Genomic DNA, 16,301 nt, shown 5'->3' on the forward strand with positions numbered 1-16,301 from the left:
TGGATTATAAGCAGCACTCCATGGGCCACAGCACTGCAATACCTGCATGCAAACTGGGTCTTGCTTCCACTCTCAGATCTACTTTTATAGCGAAAGCCAGGAAGTGAATCCAGGAAGTGCCCCCTGGACACACTCACATAAGCAATGCAATGGTTTGTGTGCTCACCAGATCAAATCTACAACCCTGAGGTATTACAGTGGTGACTGTTCTTAGATTCTTGGAGAACATTAACTGGTTAATGATGAATTATTGCGGTAGAACCACAACAACTGTTAATTGATCTTAGAGATCTAAACAACTGTTCAGAAAACATCCATAGGTTGAGATCACTTTACCTACCCAGACAGGACAAAGAAGAAAAAAATCAATATCTGATTCTTTATATTATGGGCTTCATCGTTTGAATCCATCAGCCTCCTCCCCCCAAAAGCAAGGAAATCATTTTTGAAAGTGACGGAATTTTTCAAAACTGCTTGTGATATGACATAGAGTCTGCCACTAAAGAAAAATGGGGGGGGGGGTCCATTATGCAGCCTTGGGTGCACCTAAAGTAACTCTTTGGATCCATAGGGCCAGAAAGAACTAATTCACTCTTATGGTCAAGAGAACCCCCCAGCACAACACACAGGGAAATGGCTTACTCTGACAGAAGAATCCTCCAAACATAATTTCCAACAACCCCTGGTGGGGCACAAACTCACCATCCCTGTTTTAAGCGATGCTGGCAAAGCAGGGACCATATTTTTCACTTTAAATACGGTCTTTATGTCTCAAACTTAAAATAAAGAATAAGCTTCATGGTTACTTTTAATTTTTTGCAGGTTTTTTTATATGGGAAATACGCAGATTAAAATTATGAACAATTTTGTATTTTCACAATAAAAGTTTACAAGTCAGTGGAAAATGTGTTATCTTATGATTTATCAGTAATTAAACTAAAGCGTGACACAGACAAGGAATAATTAACCTACAAACTCAAAACAGGCCCTGTATCCCAGTTAACTGTGAACAGTAATTAAAGTGGTAATAATTATTAAATAGTAGTAGTTAGCGGAATTTCAGGACCATCCTTTATCATAGAATTGTAGAGTTGGAAGGGATCTCAAGGGTCATCTAGTCTAACCCCCTGCAATGCAGAAATCAAAAATAAAGAATCCCTAACAACTCATGGTCTTTTCTGATTCAAGTGGCTTGGGAGAGAAAGTTTGAGATACATGTCTGCAAGAGACATATTAATAGGTTAATATGTTGATAGTCAATAATGTCTGATATTTCAAATGCAGTTTTGATAGTGGCAAGTGTGCAGAACCTGAGCACAAGTCTTTTAGCTCCCAGTGCAACGAAATGACCACTTGCCAGCTCTGAGTGCCTAAGATAAGGTTTGTAGCTTCTTGCAAATACAGGAACAGCATTCTCTTTAGCATGTTTAGAATCTTTAGAATTAAACCACACTATATTTTGTTTTCACTTTTGCACAACATTAATTCATGCAGAACATTTCTCTGCTTTTTTGTTGACTGTCCTTCCCTGGTTTAGCAAAGTCTGAAATCAAACCAAGTTTCTTACACATGTACATGTGCTGTTCAATGTATCATGAGCTGCCTTTTTATAACTCTACATGTCACAAATTCCCCCGTGTTTTGGGAATGGAACTTCAGGCTGCTGTTGTAAGAGTGAGCAGGCGAACACACAATCTACTGTTAGTCACATGAACAAGAGATATACATGTTGCCTGAAGGAGAACATTTATGACACATGGTATATGAAACAAGGGAATAAAACATGGTAACATGTTTACTTCATTCCTTCTGTTTTCAATATTCAGGCTATGAGGACGGCTGGTTCCCTCTGTTTCCTGACGACTGTAAGCAATGCCGCTTATATAGCTAAAACAACACTTACCATCCAGGCACAAGAACAGGCTCTGGGGAACTCCAAGGTTTGCATAAGCACCACAAAATATTTAGGAAAAAAGTCTCAAGGAGGTGTGCCCAAAACAGTCCAATGAGGAATGGTTTAATACTATGGAATGTTGATTCACTGCTGAGGGTGCAAGAGGAATGGGGCGGAATGGCTGGAACCCCAAACAAATGCACTCTACACTGCAGCATTTTATTGTAGGTCTCACTGGTCTCTTCCTATTATAATTAGGAATGTATGCTTTTTGCAAAGATCTACCTCAAAATAGTACTGTGAGAGTAATTATACAAAGGATTTGGAGAATCAAGTCACAGAACATTAAATAAAATTAATTCTACACCTGACAATGCATTCAGTACAATGTAGGATGACTGTTTCTCCAGTTGGTTTTTTTTTTTTTAACAAAACAGAGGTATTGCCTTAGTCCCCTGCTCCAGAACTGAGTTATCCGTGCCCCTTAAGGTGGCACCATAAGCACCATAAGCAGGTATTTCCAGAATGAGATGAGATGGGGATGTCATTGCTACTTCTGGCATAAATTAGCTCTTTAAAAAGACCTGGGAGCTTGATAGGTAGTTTTACACCAAGTAAGAGGATGCTGTTTGAGCTGCTGCAGTGGAAATCTGTTTTAGCAGCTGCCCCCAACACTGAAGCAAAAAGGCTGGGTTGCCATGTGTCCTAATATACTAGACCCCAACTCCTCAATTAAATATATTCAGTGAACCGAAAGGAAAATCAAAGAACCATTACAAAATGTGTTAAAAGATCCCAATATTATAAAGAATAGTTTGGTACAAATCCTATCTATTAATGTTGGTGGCAAATTTCCATCAATTCTGAAAAAATGCAATTTGTACCCTAAACGTCCCCAGCATCTTATTGACTGTGCGTGCACATAACTTCCAAAGAAATTGGGGCCATGTAGAATTTTTACTCCCAAAATTTATGAAATAAAAAGTGTGATTTTTAGGGGTAAAGTGATTTCCAATCCCCACTTCTCCTATTTTGGTATTGACTTCTCGGCACCCGTTTGCATTCCAAACTCAAGCTGCTTCAGTTCCATTTTCACTGGGTTTTTTAGTTCTTTTCTGAATAACTGCAGAGGTATTGAGGGAACAAAACCTGTGACTGTTGAGCCAGTGGAGCCAGACCCTGGGATTCTGGGACTTGAGCCACAGGCACTACCTGGACAAAGTGGCTCCACCACTGTAGTTAGTGTACCCAAGGACAGTCCAGTAGAGTTATAGGAGGTGTGCTCCACTACACTGTTGGGATACCCCAAAGGTTCAGGAGCTATAGGATCCCAACCAATCAGGGACCACATAGTGAATGTGATGTCACAAAAATCCATCAAATATGGCTACACGGTAATGTCGCTAATGGCAAAAAAAGCCCTTGCACTATGAATAGAGCAAGAGGGAAAATGTAGACTATGCCACTATCAAGGCATAGTCTTGAGTGACACTATTGTATTGTTGGGCTGTGCTAGCGTGCAATGAAACCACTGCAGTGTAATGTGGCAGGACATGGAGCATCACTTGACCAGACAACATACTCACATGTTTCCTCTCCCCCACTCCCCATAATTTATAAGGAGGGCAATGTGAGGGCATTTTTTATCCAAAATGGTATGGCCCTTTTACTAAACCTGACTGGCTATGCAGTGAGAGTATGAGTATGCCTGATTTCTCTCATGACTTTTTTTTGTCTCTTCATGACCCCTCTAAATGACCAAGAAGGGAAGGGGTTTCTGAGGGTGTGAAAATATTTGCAGAAGTCAGCTGCTGCCCTTTTAACTAAGCTCTAGAATAGCCTAAGCATGGAAACAGAATACATCGAGATAAAAACAAATATATTTATATGTAAAAGGACTGCAGATGAATGGAATGATTGCTTCTGTGGGCTATTATTGTCTTTATCATCAGCCAGCCCCTGAATCTACCTGTAGCTCCTTCTACCCTCTCCCATCTTGAAAAATGAGCCTGAAACCTATTGACTGCCAATAACCTGTGCTCACTTCGGCAGCACATATACTAAATTGCCAATAACCCAAAGAGACATAGTACCCTTAAGATAGATTTGAATGATTGTAAGTTAATCTTGGCTGCAAAGCAGAGTAGGAAGGAAAATATTAAAATAAAAAATAAAGTAGTTTAACAGAGCAGACTTGAAAACTTGCTCTCACCCTCATGTTACCTTGGTTTGTTGTTTTGATCTTGGTGGCTAGCAAAAAGTTCCCTTATGACAAAATACTTGTAAGTATGTGAAAATGTCCTAGCAGAATGACTAGAATTCAGGGTTTCCATTACAATGTCTAGCACGGTGTTGTCATCATAAGCCAAAAAAGTCAAACCTGAAAATATTCTTTCATTCCGAGGTACGCCCCTCCAAAAATACCTCTGGATATCCTATACTCCAGAAACCTAGCAACTGAGTGGGAACAGTTTGACTCAACATTCCTCTGAAATTCTAAAGAAGATTCAATAGAAGCACTTGGAAAAAGAAAAGTGTATTACTCATCACCAGGAACTATCATATAGAATGCATTCCTCAGTGTTTAGTCTGTTTTCCCCAATCCATGCTTCTTTAATTATATTTAATAATTATTTAATAATACCCCCCAATAAACCAGCAGAGACTGGGAAGGGGGGCAAGAGAAATAAAAAAGGGTGAGTGTTTCACAGGTTACAATGTCTGTAACTGGGTAGCACCTCCGCGTTCTGGGTCACTGGGTGGTGACAAACAGAAGAAAAAATAAACACTATGGCTGGGTAGATACTCTATGTTTACAGTACATGGCTTCCCTCAAAGAATCCTGGGAACTGTAGTTCCCACTTAAAGAACTACAATATCCAGCTCCCTTAACAAACTGCAGTTCCCAGGATCGTTTTGAGGCAGTTACATGCTTTAAATGTATTGTATGTACATACACACCATTCAGCTTTGCAGGGTGAAAGTTTCAGGTTCGACCCCTGGTATCTCTAGCAAGAAGGATCAGGTAGCAGCTGATGGGAAGGACTTCTTCTTGAGACCATACAGAGCCATGGCCAGTCAGTGTATATAATACTGGACTTATTGGACAAATAACATAACCTGGTATAAGACTGCTTCCTGTATTTCTAGGGACAGCTTTGATTTTTATGTTGATGTTTAAAATATATTTTTTCTCCACATAAATTCTAATTTTATTGGCCCTAGTATGTCAAATATGCCAAGACTGCAGTGTTTTTCCAACTAGTTGGGTTAATCAAATTATCTGGAGCACCCAAATATTTCTTTTTCACACAAGGATGTACAAAAACATGGCTATCAATGACTGTCTTAAAAGAGATATTCTCCCTTCCTTCCTATACTGTGAATACACAGTATCTAGAACATAGTAAGCAGGATTTTTCTTCAGAATGACTGTTTACTCATAAGCAAATTTAAAGCAACTAAGATTTCTTTAATGAGATGGCAGTCCTTTGTGGTCATTATAACTACCACTGAGAAAAAAATTCCAAACAGAGTACTATTCATACACACTTGACATTTACTGCAAGTTTTAAAATAACTCTTTGAAGTTCATTTTGAAACAGGACACTCACAAAAGTAAATGGATCTCATCTATCCAAATTAAAAATCACTAAATGTTGTGAACCATATAGTTGAAATTTGTAAATGTTGTTGAACTAGATCACTATTCTCCTTTATTTAACCGTATGCTACAACCATCATGTGGGAAGTCACCTGAAAAAAATGAGAATTTAAATGCAGTTAAATTCTGCCTGCACGCATGCAGCTCTGTGAATATGTAGGATGAGAGCAAAATGGAAGCATTGCTATACTTGGCGAATAGCTATGAACACCTATAAGTATACAGAGGTTTGCTGGAACAATTCCAGTTCCCAATGCATTTCGAGCAAATTGCTCTTTTTAGGGGAGATAACTCATAGAAACCATAATAGAAAAACAATATATTTGGTTTGTTCTTAGCAGGAAGTGGAGAGTGCTGATGAGTAACTACTCTAGCTGTCATTCCTGCTCAGTACGCATTTGATATTTCCGAATAAAATGATATGGAAGCATAGCACTGGACGTCATTAGGATGCTAATCAGATTCAGCTTTCCCACCTCCCCTTTTCATTTGTTTTGGGTTGAACAGTCTCTGTGCGCTCCAACTATCTGGGTAAGGTTGAAGACTGGATACAGGTAAGACTGCACATATGTCAATGGGCAGGCTTTGTGACATGGGAGGGTATCAGGATTCCCAGCACTGCCAGTGTTTTGGCTCCATTTGAGCATTCAGGTTCACAGAACCTAGAGACATGGGTGTTTTCTGTCAGTCTAATTGCTGAGGAAAAACTGGTATTTTTTGCACAGATGTAAACCTAGAAATCTTCATTCATGTCTTCATAACTTCAAGGTTAAACCCCTTTAATTAATTTTGTGCAACAGTTTGGAAGACTACCTTCTAAAGGGATTAATTGTCAGAACAAGTGCTCTAGTGTCTGGACTGGCTGTGCATAGAGAATTCTAAGGGGTCTGGACTAAGCATATTCATGAGACTGTCTGTACACGCATGTTCTGTCATAAACTTTAAGAATCCAAGAATCAAGTATGCAAAGCCACATAAAGAGGCATTCCCAATGGCTGTTCCTCAACCTTCACTCTTTCCCCCAAAGCCTGAATCTACATCTTCCAGAAACTGGCATTAATGGGCAGCGATAAGGTATAATACTTGGTATTCTGTGATATAAATACTGGACATATTGGAAAGATGGTTAATTTATTTTTCTCTATTACTTTCCAATTTCTGCTCCTTTGATTTTTGTTTTGCCATCTTTCCTTGAGAAATTATGTTTGTGGATAGTCCAAGACACCACCGTATCTCAGCCAGTGGCTAAGTAGAGCTTGCAGAATAAGAAGCGATGAGGACCTTGACACTCATGTATAACTCAATGACAATGGAAAGTGTCCTAAAACAGAGGACTAGGTAGACAGACAAAGTATCAGAAAACAGGGTATAGATACTAGCAGAAGAGTGGTAAACTGAACACCAAAAGGTCTGATAAAACTTTATCTGCTGGATTCTACTACACTTTGAGTCCCGTCCCCCCTATAATGAAGCTGTTTCATAATAAGATAGAAGATAAGTCTGGCAGAAATTTCATTCTCTCCTTAGATTGAAGAGATGTCTGCATTCTGGTAATGTCTAAAAGGCAGAGACTATTACTCAGGGTGTTTTTGGTTTGGCGCTTTTTTTTATAAAGTGGAAAAAATGGGAAATTTCATTAAATACAGTGCTTATGAATTAAGTTGAGTAACAATACAAGACTGATAAATGAAAACAAAACTGGTTCTTTAAAATTCAGAACATTTCAAAGCTGTACTGAATCTTTGGGAGAAGAAAGTTCTTTTAACAATACTTGAGAAACAGGATCCCGTTTGTTACAGAATCATTTCACCTTTGTCCTGGTTCCTTGGACTTCAGAAGAATGTGCCAAAAAGACAGTAAAGTGAAGTGCCTAATTTCATCTATTCATTCAGTAATACTAGGTGTGACTTGAGACCTCCATTTCCTTGTTCATTCTTTACTGAGTCATTAGTATAATTTAATAACAGGAGTACAGGGTCATTTGGGATTTCATAAACCTCGGATGAAGGGTGGTATACAAATGTAATAAATAAATAAATAAATAAATAAATAAATAAATAAATAAATAACCTATTAACTTTGCCCTATATTGCTTACAAATTACACTTCTACATGTGGGAATAGTTTCCTGGTTCTTTCTGACGTTTCCAATATGTATTTGAAATATTTTTTATTTATTTTGCTTATAACTTCAGGAGTTATATACCACACAGCATTGTTTTAAAAGTTTCATCTTATTATCATATTTAAGGAGAACCTATGTACCTTATTCCAAAGCGTCCCTCAAGTATACATAGATACGGTTTCCTACAATACTGTGCCGACTTGATCATTTAGAACTTAACTTTACATGAATAGAATCATATGTAATAAATTTCCTTCATCTGCTTCAAGGGTAGGCGCCCTCTGGCCTGCAAGACCTCTCAATTTGTCCTGTGAGGCCTTTTCAGCCCCGCCCCCCAGCACCTGACAACCAGTTGATAGCTGAACATTTGGGAAGCACTGTGGAAAGTGATGCACTTTGACAGCAGTCAATCACCTGATGTAATTATGTCAGATGACTGACTATTGGGTGATCCCTCGATGTCGGTGGGGGGTGGGATAAAGATCTGGTCTACTGGTCCAAAAAGGTTCCCCACCCCTGATCTACTTGATCCCCAGCTATGACAGCAAAAGATCTCCGCATCTAGGGGGTGAGCACTTTCAATCACCATGTTTACACAGGTGAGAAAAGGATACTAGAGCTCCATATAGTAAAGGTAAAGGGACCCCTGACCATTAGGTCCAGTCGTGACTGACTCTGGGGTTGCGGCACTCGTCTCGCTTTATTGACTGAGGGAGCCGGTGTACAGCTTCTGGGTCATGTGGCCAGCATGACTAAGCCGCTTCTGGCATACCAGAGCAGCACATGGAAACACCGTTTACCTTCCCGCCAGAGCGGTACCTATTTATCTACTTGCACTTTGACATGCTTTTGAACTGCTAGGTTGGCAGGAAAAGGGACCGAACAACGGGAGCTCACCCCGTCGCAGGGATTTGAACCGCCGACCTTCTGATTGGCAAGTCCTAGGCTCTGTGGTTTAACCCACAGCGCCATCCGCGTCCCTAGAGCTCCATATATCTGTCCCATAATCTTGGCCATTCTAAAGTTTTTATTTTTCATAGAAATGAAACTCAGGATTATGGGTGGAATTCAACATTCTGCTAAAACAAACACCCTGTCTATGCAAACATTGCAGTTTGCCAGATGGCACAATTCCCTCATAAGTTGCTCTGGGTGTTCTTCTGACCCCTCACATTCAGCCAACTTGGGGGTGCCTGCAGAGAGAATTGCTTCCACTGACAGGGAACATTAGGTGAATCCTGCCGTGTGTTTTGAAGCTCTAGGAGTAGATTTTTTAATCAAAACATTCGAGGTGTGCAAGTCAAGTCCAACTCTAAATGCTGGTTTGCCAGCCATATAAGTAACTGCGGTTGTTGTGCTAACTTGTCATCCATCATATGGATAAATCAATACTTGTGCAAAAAACAAGCATCAAGTGTCTGAGACTTTCAGCTCAAAAAGTACTTGGTAGTAGCAGTAGTTAGCAGCAGAAAAGCAGTTATTTATTTATTTCACAAAATTCATATTCCCCTTGATTGAAGAAAAAACCTCAAGGTGGTTTACAAAGTTAGTAGCAGCAGTAGCAGTAGCAGTTTATAAATATAAATAATATGTATATAATTGAACTTGAAAGACACATTTGCATCAAGAAGTATTACTCTTATGTGAGCAGCTTTACCAACAACAGCAGCCTTATGATTTTGAAAATACAAGAACAATCATGAATTGCAGCTCTTTTAAATGTTTGAGAATTATTTAGATTTCTTAAGTTATTATGCTCAGGGAAATGAACAAAATTCCAAATATTTAAATGTTCATCCAATGAAATTATTCAGCTAATCCTGTGTATCTATTATTTTACTGCCTTCTTAAACAAAAATGCTTTTGTATCCACAAGTTTAGACTGTCAGGCAATCTAAAGCCAAGAATACCTCTCTATATGCCTCTACTCATGGATTTGAGAATTCATGAAAATGGACCTACATCTAGACTATCCTACGTTTCAGTGACCCTGCGCATCTGATTTTTACAGTTCTAGGATAACACGAGAAAGGGAAATTTAATCTATCCTGGGAAAGATTAATGAACAGTACTTTCATTTGGAACTTGCATATCTTCCCAAATCACCTAAACAACCATTTTGTCTCTTCCTGTTACATAGGGACCAATTCCGCTTAGGCTTACTGCCAAGCACTTGATCCCAGCAGATAATACAGGTCAGAGTCATACACACATACAAAGAAGTAATGTCCATGATATGAACACTTATTGCTGTGTTTTACTAGTTAAAAACAGCACGTTGAAATGTTTCTGGGAGGTTAAAGGAAACTGCAGGCCCTGGAGAAGCAATGCATGTTCAGCACCTGCAAACTCAACAAGGGTACCCAGGACTGCAAGGTCAAGACTATGAAATATGAATGTCAATAGGCAAGTCCAACTGGTGTTGGTTTTTTTGTCCTTTCTGAGAAAGGCATAAATGTCCCTTGTCACTACTGCAATCTTGGAGCTCCAGGGAGAAATGATGCAGTTGGAAGTACCCCAGGTTGTAAGCCTCAGTGATTAGGAGATGAAAATGCATAATTCCGCTATGGACGTCTTGAAGAGGTTGTGTATAGTCTGGGATCTCCCTACCAGATATAAGAATTAGCTCAAGATAAGGCTGTGGCCCTGCAAGTACTACACAGATCCAAGAGTCACATCATCAATGGTATAAAGATAAACTAAATTAAAAGGGATAATTTGTCCTTCCAAATTCAAAATGTAAACAGCTGACCATGGCTACAAGCCGTATCTCTTTATCATGCTAATCTCTGAACACTTATTTGGAAAAGGGCAAAGAATTACATGACATGTAGATGTAAGACAGTTCCTTGTTTCAAAACCTTATCCAAAAGGGAATGAATCCATTCATTGTCAGAGGAATTAATGAAGATAGGATTTCTGGAAACAGCCAGAAAACATCTGACCTAAGGGTAAAGTAAAGGTAAAGGTAAAGGACAAGGACCCCTGGATGGTTAATTCCAGTCAAAGGTGATTATGGAGTTGCGGTGCTCATCTTGCTTCAGACTGAGGGAGCCGGCGTTTGACCACAAACAGCTTTCGGGTCATGTGGCCAGCATGACTAAACTGCTTCTGGCACAACGGAACACCGTGACATAAACCAGAGTGCACAGAAACACCATTTACCTTCCCATCACCTGTTTATCTACTTGCACTGGTATGCTTTTGAACTGCTAGGTTGGCAGAAGCTGAATCAGAGCAATGGGAGCTCACCCTGCCGGGCGGATTCAAAACACCAATCTTCTGATCAGTAAGCCCAAGAGGCTCAGTGGTTTAGACCACAGGACACCCTCCAGCCTAAAAGGAAGATTCGGTGTCCAACCAGCCAACAACCCAAATTTCTCTTAGCAGTATTTGACTGTTGTGATCAAATTTGCTATCAGTTATCTATGTTGACACATTCTGTTTCTGACCTGGAAAGCAGTACCTAGTTAAATGGATTCATACAATGACAGATCTGAGCCCAAACTAATGCCCATCAAGTCATGCCAAATCCAGATTATTTAGATGTATGGAGTATATTTCATACTCCAAATGAAGAGAACCCAAGTTTAACAGGCTCAATAATCACACAAAAAAATCACAAAAGAGTATTTAAAACACTACTGGGAGGAGAAAAGCGTATGTTGTGCAACACTGACTATATTAGCCAGAACCTCAGAATTCATATCTGCTGGAGGCTGGATGAGCCTATAAAAAGTTCATTTGTTTCTACCTTTTTAATCCCTCCTAGTGAACTCATATGAAGAGCACTATCATAAAAATAACATTCCACACCCAATATGACCTGTATAATTTATGAACCCCTCAAAGGTAGATCCTGCATGTACCATTTAGTCTAACAATGAGGGTGCTACTACCTTAAACATCTCTTCAGTCTGGCTTTCAGACTTTCTAGTTTCAGGGAACCCCTTCCACATCAACTTTTGTGCCAAGGAACCACTGTGCATTGTAGAGGATTCTTGAAAGTGTTTTAGAGCACATACTTGATACATGAAGCATGTTGGTCAAATCTAGTGGGTCCCACCATCGCCTTGTATAAAATGACAAGTGACAGCAGAGAAAGGTGAGTGGCAAGTAGTGGGCATGGCATCTTTCAAAGGACCTGGCTGATAATGTCTGAGGAATCTCAACAAATTTCTGAGAAAACAGGTTTTCTGGGCACAGCTTGAAATTCATTGCCTTAAATCAGCAGCAATGCATTTACTAACTCCCCATAATGAATTATTGGAGATAGGGAAACAGAAAAATATGATTTGTTACACAAATAATCTGCCAACCGAAGTAGCTGTAGTTTTCTATACAGTAGCTACACCACTGCTTGATATGTTTGGGGCATCCAAACATGTACAAATGGCTAGAATGCATTTATAGGATCCATCACTATTCACATAACCAGCATGATCACTTATGTGACCAAACTAATTGCTTTTTCTATGCTCTTTTTATAATTATACTTTTTCAAAGCTGGTAGAAAAATGGATTTAGGATTTTTAAAAAAACCAACAGGTAATTTTAGATGGGAATTCACGGGACAAAATTCTTTTTACCTGATAATTAGTTTACTTATAAAAATAATCAAGAGGGAAAGCTGAGGATCAAACAAGGCAATTTTCAGAAAGGTAATTTTTAAAAACCCATCATGAAATACAAATAATACTACAGATGGCTTAGTTTGAAGCTTCCATTTCATAAACATATATTATCCTTAAAGAGGCTTTCTGTCTGGTCCTAAGTGAAAAACTTTCTGTTTTATTGTAACAGCCCAGATCTCTGAGCCTTATCCTCCACAGTTTCTCCTACTTTAAGTTCTAAATTGCAATACTTCAGCAAAGCAGATTTTCAAGAGTATATTTGAATGAGATGTTGGGAATCTCATGGAAGATTAGGAGAAACTCTTTGTTCTATGATGCAGGTAGTATCACCTAAGTTGTGTGATCTAAGATTATTGGTGTATCAAATGTCATGTTTGTTGACAGATTCATATGGAGTACCCAAAACAGTATTTATAGTTTAATATAAAAACAGACTATTTCCTAAAGTAATAAAGGAGAACTTTACTGAAGCCCAAAATAAAAGTTTAGAGTTCAGGATTTCTTCAGAGTTAAACTATTAGGTAATAATGCATCCAAAGTCAAACACAAAACCAAACCACAAACTCTTTACTTCCTAAAGTGTAATAGTCTCTGAATGTTTGCTATTTATTTTCTGTATTGACATCAAGTCAGGCTACAAAGCTAAAAGAATTACTAGGTAAAGTTGTGTGATCTAAGATTATTGGTGTATCAAATGTCATGTTTGTTGACAGATTCATATGGAGTACCCAAAACAGTATTTATAGTTTAATATAAAAAAAGACTGGTACATTAAGGAATTTTATGAGTTATAAGCTAGCTGAGTATGATGGATTTCTGGAGACTGGGTCTATCATAGTACACCATCCCTGATAGTCATTTAGTCCACACAAATAGAACTAGGTAGAGCTGTGCTATGTAGGTTTGGCTGTTAACATCTATGCTAAGGCTGCACCCCAAACAAACTTAATAGGGAGTAAAATGAGTGTGAGTCACTTCTGAACAAAGATACTTATGATTTCACTATACAAGTTTTAATCTATAGTTGATTAAAAACATAATTTGCTTACCTGAGAATTCTCCTTCTACTTGTTTGCCAGACAGTGAAGAAGGCGGTCCAATGTTCTGGACCACTGGACAGCAACAAGTAGGGAGAGCTGACTTTTAACACCTGCATAAATAAAACTGTGCCATCTTTCAGTGCCTTGGGGCTGGTGGAAGAAGTTGCTTAAAGTTACCTATTTAAGTTTTCCTATCAACGTTCTGAACAATTTTTAAAGCTGGAGTCCACAACACAGTGTGTGCTGTCACCCTCAGACACACCCTATGGGACTGCCAAACTCCCCTGCCCCTCCTCATTTTTTATTTTCAAAAGATAGTGATGGAAAGCTTTTTGTTTGAGGGTTTGTCTGTCTGGGAGAATACTGTCTGACTTTTTGTCTGTGTCTTATTTGTTTGGGGGGGTGTGGTTTGGCAGCTTTGCAGGGTTCTGAGCATTGTCAGTTTTTCTTCTATAAAACAGGTATTCTGTGGTGCACACAACAGTTCCTTATATTTCCAAATGTTCTTGAGCCCAAAAAGGTTAGAAATCCCTGATTTAAAGGCGTTATATACCAAAAGCATGGAGGAAGACCTCTATCAAGGTCAATCTTTTCTACTCACAAGTAGGAAGGAGCAGGATTTTTTTTTTACTTAGCAGGAATTACATACATATATGAAGAAGGCTCTAATAAACACAAATTGTTCTATTTATGACCCAAGTAAGTTTCCTTAAACAAAAACAATTTATGTGTAGCTAACTATGGGGAACCTTTGTGCCTCTCCCATGTATGTTGTTGGACTCCAAGTCCCATCATCTCTGTCTGCTGATGCTGAATGGGACTGAAGTTGGGACTTGGAAATCCAACACCTAAAGGGTCACAGACTATACAGTCTAACACAATTTGATGGAACTTTGCATCAACTACCATTATTATTATTATTATTATTATTATTATTATTATTATTATTATTATTTTGAAATTGTATACCACCCTTCATCTGTAGATCTCAGGGTGGTTCACAGCATAAAAATACAAGACAAAAACACGTAATTAAAAAAAGAACAAAATTAACCAATAACCCCTGCTCCCCCCCACCCCCTGCACATTTAAAATAGGACGTTAATCAGCCAAAGGCCTGGTTGAAGTAGAATGTTTTCACCTGGTACCTAAAGGTGTATAATGAAGGTGCCAGGCAAACCCTGCCCTGAGGAAAGCATTCCACAAATGGGGAGCCACTGCAGAAAAAGCCCATCCTTGTGTTGCCACCCACCAGACCTCCTGCGCAGGAGGCACATGAAAAAGGGCCTCACGAGATTATTGCAGGGTCCAGGTAGGTTCATATGGAGAGAGGTGGTCGTTGAGGTACTGCAGTCCCAAGCCATTTCAGGCTTTATACGTCAATACCAGCACTTGAACTGGGCCTGGAAACTAATTGGCAGCTAGGCCAGGATCTGTGCAATATGCTCAAACCGTCTTGCCCCGATGAGCAGCCTGGTTGCCGAATTGTTCACCAGCTGAAGTTTCTGAACTGTCTTCAGAGGCAGCCCTATGTATAATACATTGCAGTAATCTAACCTAAAGGTTACCAGAGCCTCAACAACAGTAGTTAGGCTATCCCTGTCCAGACAGGGGTGAAGGTGGGGCACTAGCCCAAGATGGTGGAAGGCACTCTGCACTACCAAGGCCACTTGAGACTCAAGAGACAGCAAAGGATCCAGAAGTACTCCCAAGCTGCATACCTGCTCCTTCAGAGGAAGTGTAACCACATCAAGAGCAGGTAATTTCCCATCCATCCAGTCTAGGGAAACCTCCAACCCACCCCACTAATAGTGCCTCAGCCTTATCTAGATTCAGCTTCAGTTTGTTGTCTCTCATCCAGTCCATTACTGAGGCAAGACAACTGCCATACCTGCAGATGTAAAGGAGAAGTAGAACTGTGTGTCATCAGCATATTGCTGACAACATACTCCAAAACTCCGGGTGACCCCACTCAGTAGTTTCATGTAGATGTTATACAGCACAGGGGATAAAACTGAACCCTGAGAAATCCACACTGAAGGCTCCACGGGGCTGAAAAGAACTCCCCAAGCATCACCCTCTGGAAATGTCCATCCAAGTAGGAACAGGAAGCACTGCAAAGTGGTGCAACCCATCCCTAACTCAGAGGTCATCATACAGGGCCACCAAAGCAGTTATGTGCCAAAACTGGGCCTAAACCCCAATTTAAATGGATCTTTGTTTAATTTATAAAGGTGGGGTGGGGGGAGAGAATAAAGCTTATATGCCAAATCCCAACAGTTTAGATTCTAATTTCTGTTGTTCATGGAACAGGGCTTTCCAGCCTTCTCCTTCCCTCTGCACCCATCAGCACCCTCTCCCCAAATCTGCTTGGAAATGGTTGCAGGATAGGCTGCAGGAGGTTGCTAATGGCTGGGGGAGTAGGATGAAGTTGCATCTTTCAAGCCTCAAATGTTTACACATTTCTGTAAGTCTTACAGAACTCAGTTGAATTTACTTCTGTGTAAACATGCATAGAATTAGATTGTAAGGTATTATTTTTACAAGTTATTTTGTAGCAGAATGAACCCAGTATCAGGCTCTAAGAAGATAAGGGAGGAAGTACATCTGCATATGCTTCTCTGTCTACTGCCCCAAAGTTTTTAAGAACAAAAGTAGGGTTTACAGCATTGTAAATTTAGCATGTTTATTTCTTTTGCTTCCACTTTTGTATTTCAAATAGAGGTAGTATATGCATGGCCTACAAAAAGTGAGACAGAGCTCAATGTATGGATTGTATCCTGTGTGTGTATATTATCTGACAATTATGAAAACTTAAGAAACTGGAGGAAGGCTGTTTCAGATATAATTCTGAAGAAATGTTTCTCATGAATGATTTCTATTTCCTAAAGTAATACAGGAGAACTTTACTGAAGCCCAAAATAAAAGTTTAGAGTTCAGGATT

General features: G+C 39.4%; 1 protein-coding gene across 2 annotated transcripts in view; it reads right to left on the minus strand.

Annotated features, from left to right (window-relative positions):
- Positions 1–16,301, minus strand: part of WDR33 (WD repeat domain 33) — a 53,021-nt gene that overhangs the window by 17,881 nt on the left and 18,839 nt on the right. The gene's annotated exons all lie outside the window — the stretch shown is intronic.

The sequence above is a fragment of the Podarcis melisellensis genome, assembly GCF_964234715.1.
Source record: "Podarcis melisellensis genome assembly, chromosome: 5".
Lineage (NCBI taxonomy): Eukaryota > Metazoa > Chordata > Lepidosauria > Squamata > Lacertidae > Podarcis > Podarcis melisellensis.